The 4,963-nt window shown below is 45.7% G+C and overlaps 1 non-coding gene across 1 annotated transcript; it reads left to right on the top strand.

Moving 5' to 3' along the window:
- The first annotated feature begins 4,245 nt into the window (after positions 1-4,245).
- TRNAG-GCC (transfer RNA glycine (anticodon GCC)) lies at positions 4,246-4,316 on the top strand. The gene has a single exon. It is a non-coding gene; the product is annotated as a tRNA-Gly (tRNA).
- Positions 4,317-4,963: the final 647 nt, after the last annotated feature.

Here is a 4,963-nt window from a genome sequence, read left to right as displayed (position 1 = left end):
TTGCAGCTTCGTCTGCCCTGTTGTTGCCCAGTGACACCGGATCATCCTCACATGTATGGGCTTTACACTTAATTACCACCACTGTCTTAGGCAATTGGATTACTGGAATATAAGTTACTGGTTCATACAAGTTCAATATTATTGGATTGCTGTCAATAGTCCTTTTATATGTCTGCAATGTGCAATTGGTGTGCCTGCTGCTGTCATAAACTTTCTCAGACGCCATAGAGCGCCGAAATCATGTACTACCCCGAAGGCGTACCTAAAGTCAGTGTTGATATTAGCAGATTTACCTTCCGCTAATTCACACGCTCTCTTTAGTGCCACCAGTTCCACCACTTGGGCCGAGTGTGGTGGGCCTAAAGGTTCGGCTTCTATAATGTCCTCGTTATTTACCACAGCATAACATATACATAACCTCCAGTGTCAGTTTGTCTATGACAACTCCCATCCGTGTAAAATGTCACATCTACATTTTCTAAAGGTGTATCCCGTATGTCAGGTCTTGCAGTAAAGGTTTGATTCAGATATTCCATACAATCATGTGCATCAATATACCTGCAGAGCTCACCTTTTGCCAGCGACTCACCTCTCACCACCCTTTGTGCATCATGTTGCACATATGGTTAATACGTAGCTAGATTTAACTTACTGCACCTTTTGATGGTGATGTTTGCAGGTGCTATTAAGGCTAGGTCCCATTCTGTGAATCTAGCTGAGGAGACATGTCTGGTTTGTGCAGAGTTTAGCAAAGCAGATACAGCATGGGGAGTATAGACAATCATATCACTTCTTAAACACGTTGGGAGTGATCTGGCCACAGTGTCCAATTGTGCACTGTAGTATGCTACGGGCCTACTGTTGTGTGAGGACACCTGCTGCACAACCAGTAGCTTCCGTACAATACAAATCAAAAGGTTTTTCATAATCAGGTATTCCCAATGCAGATGCTCTTGTCAGACTATCCTTGAGATTAAGGAATGCCTGCTCTGATTCCTCTGTGTGTATGACACGATCGGGCTTTGAGGAAGAGACTAAGGGCCTCATCCAGAGGCGGTCGGAGGATGCAAGCGGTCGCTCAGAAACTGGGCGGCCACTTGCATCCTGACCGCCCGCCTCTGTTGCGGTCGTTAGGCTGTGGGTTAACACCCACAGCTCTAACGAACGCTCCGGTGATGGTCGCGATGGTCAGAGACCATCGCGACCATCGGGGCTTACGACGAGACCCTAGGGTAGGGTCTCACTTGTCATAAGCCCCGGAGAGCTTCTGGCTCTGTCAGAGCCGGAAGCTCTCCACTGACACATCACTAGTGACTAGTGATGTCAGTGGGGCCTCCCCCAAACGGCAGGCGTTCCCATGGGAACGCCTCCATTTGGGCTCCCACCCCCCCAGCCCGCCTTCCAAATGGGGCGAGCTGTCAATCAACATCGACAGCTCGCCCCCTTTGGAAAGAGACCCGCTACGACCGGCGCTGTCGGTCGTAGCGGGTCTCACGCATGCGCACGAGGGAGCCGGCTCCCTCGTGTGCATGCGCACTGGCAAAACATTGAGGTGGCCGTGCAGTCGTAGACCGTACGGCCGCCTCTGAATAAGGTCCTAAGGCCCTGATTCAGAGCCGGACACTCTGACAGAGCGCTCGCTCTGAATCAGGGCCGTCTCTCTTACTTTTTGGAGTGGCCTCCTGGACGCTCGCATAGCTGTGGGTGACCACCCACAGCTATAGCGAGCGGCCAAAATGATGGTCACGATGGTCAAGACCATCAGGCTTGCGACGAGACCCTTGCAGTAGGGTCTCGTCTGCCGCAAGCCCTGGAGTGCTTTTGGCTCTATCAGAACCAAAAGCACTCCCACTGACATCACAAGTGATGTCAGTGGGGCTGGCCCCAGACGTTAGGCGTTCCCATGGGAATGCCTCCGTCTGGGCAGCCACGCCCCCGGCACGCCCACCAAAGATGGCGTGCTGTCAATCACCATCGGTAGCATGCCCCCTTTGGTGCGAGACCTATAACGACGGCTTGGCCGCCTCCGTCGTGCGCATGCGCACTTGGGCAACATCGACCCGCTTGCGAGCGCTTAGCGGGTCTGAATCAGGCCCTAAGTCCTGTAATGGCAAGGCCAAAATAGAAAAACCTGGGATCCACATTCTGCAGTATCCACACAATCCCAAGAAGGTACGAATTTGCTGTTGATTCTGCGGCAGTGTCATGGTCTGTATGGCTTGTATTCTGTCATTTGTCAGATGTCGTAACCCCTGGGTTAGGCAATGTCCCAAGTATTTAACCCTGGACTGGCATGGCTGTAGTTTGTCCTTAGCAACCTTGTGTCCTGTTTGCGAGAGATGAAGCACTAAAAGTTTAGTATAATTTAAACATGACATAAATGAATCAGAACATAACAATAAATCGTCCACATGTTGTGTAAGGCCTGGGAGAAGATACTGGGGCTGTCTATGAAACCCTTGGGCAATGTGTATTGTACACCCCTGTATGTGTATTGTACACCCCTGTATGTAAAAGCGAATAGGTACTGACAGTCAGGATGAAGAGGTACAGAGAAGAAAACAGAACAGAGGTCAATGACAGTGAAATGGGTTGTTTTTGGTGGGATCTGCATAAGAATGACAGCTGGATTTATCACTACGGGAAATTGGCTCTCTACCACCTTATTAACCCCTCTAAGGCTTGTACCAGCTTATAACCCCTCTCACCACTCTTCTTCATAGGAAAGATGGGACTGTTGGCTACACTTGCTGTACGGACTAAAATTCCCTGCTGTAATAATCGCTCAATTATGGGATAAACCCCTAACTCTACCTCCTGTTTTAATGGGTACTGGGGAATTTTTGGAGCTTGCCTACCGCTTTTTAGATTTACCATTATGGGAGCTACATTTGCCATTAATCCTGGTGTGGCATTGATCATCCATGACTGGTGAGCTAATGGTAGATGGCCATTTTTTTCAGGTGACACTCTAGAATGTAAATGCCCAGTTGACTGCAAATTGCGAGAGTCCCTCCAGGAAGGTCCCTGGAAGTGAGCTCATTTAAATTAGTTCACCAATCTCTCTGACTGGAAGTGAGCAGGGACTCATGATTCCATTAATTCTCTGCTGCAGGAGTTCAGAAATCAGTGGTATACTGGGTGACAGAGTGACCACATTTCTCGATCTTTGCCAATCTTATAAAGGCATTAGCAATGTGACTCAGAGAGTTGAAGATCAGGTTCATCATGAGCCAAAACATCTTGCAGTTCCCAATTGAAAGATTGGCTCATTCTTGCAGTGGTGTGGCCCAGGACATAGGGATAGACATCAAAGGGTTTCTCCATCGATGGTGCCATCAGTGCTTAACATCGATGGCATCAAACCATCAATGGGAAAACATTGACAGTTTGAACCTTCAGTAGACACCTCTGCTGTATAGCATGGTGGGAGATGGGCTAAGCAGGTGTTGAAGACGGGGCTAAATGATGTGATGGGATGGGGATAATCTTCCCGCTGCACCTAAAAAATAAAAAACATTGCTACCTCTCTGCCATCAATGGCGGAGAATTATTGGATCTTCATCGATTGCTAAGTCAATGATCATTGATGGCAAACCATCCCTACCAGGCCACATTCCTGGCCAGTCAGCAGGAAGATTCACTCCATTTTAAATTGTGCTCTTGTAGTTTGAAGTGCAGGTGAATCTGGATCAAGTATCCCTTCACCCTTCTGACTATTCATCAATTTTAGGCTTCCAAACAAAAAATAGGTGGTTCAGATTCTTCCAGAAATGAGAAGTCCTAAGAGGCCCATACATCAGCAATCAATTGGCGCAATTCCCCATTTTGCAGATGATTGTGTAAAAATATCTGCAATGTATGGAGTTCACCCATTGCCGATTTCAACCAAAAAGTGATCGGAATAGGTAAATCAGGTTGTCCAACATGTTGGATTTCATCAACCAATCGGTGCTGTAGATTGCTAGTGTATGATAATGATCAGCCAATTTGCCAACTGTTACTTGTAAAATAAAGAGCCTTCCAAGAATGGCAGATCTGTTATTTGCTGAAAATGACCTGCAAATCACATAAAACTATCTAATGTATGGATGCATATTGGTGGATTGGAGAATTGCGAAATCACGGGGGAAAATTTAAAATGATCAAGTATCCCTTCACCTTTCTGACCAATCATCAATTTTAGGCTCCTAAACAAAAAATAGGTAATTCTGATGGTTACTTCAAGATAAAGAAAGTGTGCAAGCATTGGTGGTTCAGTGGTAGAATTCTCGCCTGCCACGCGGGAGGCCCGGGTTCGATTCCCGGCCAATGCAGCAAAGTTTTTCTTTTCATACAGTCATTTTTGCTGTTTTGACTACTGCTGTTTATTACTAATATGCATTTTGTTTTTTTTTTGTTTTTTTTAAATATTGCATTACATTTTATAGTAAGTGTACAGCATAAAGTACACTGCACAGTAGAATAGGGAATGTGCTGCCACATCACCAAATCCTCAAGCTGAGCTTTTCCTTACAGCAGAGCAACAAGTACTGGAAAAGTTCCATAGCTAAAATCAGGTCGCATATGAGTTGTATGAATCCTAATTTAAAGGCTAGAAAACTAACAAAAGTAACACAAGGAAACACTTCTTTACAGAATAGATGATAGCTCCAAGGAACAGTCTCCCAGTAGAGCTGGTGGGTTCACTTCTTTCATAATTAAACAATATAAAAATGCACTGTAGGAGCTGCATACTATTGTTAGGACACCTCCCAAAACAAAACAAAATAAGAATATACAAGAAACATTAAACAGAAAAACAGAACATACTAAAAAATCTAGGCCTTTAAATTTGCCGACAAGGGGGACCACTTTTCTGCCATCAATATAAGGGGTAAATTTACTAAAGTGAGAGTTTTTTGAAGAGATGTTACCCATAGCAACCAATCAGAAACTACTTAACATTTAACTAGCACCTTCT

The sequence above is a fragment of the Taudactylus pleione genome, unplaced genomic scaffold (genome assembly GCF_031769625.1).
Source record: "Taudactylus pleione unplaced genomic scaffold, aTauple2 ptg000393l, whole genome shotgun sequence".
NCBI lineage: Eukaryota > Metazoa > Chordata > Amphibia > Anura > Myobatrachidae > Taudactylus > Taudactylus pleione.
The sequence above is the reverse complement of the archived record's forward strand: the minus strand, read 5'-3'. Positions and strand labels throughout refer to the sequence as shown.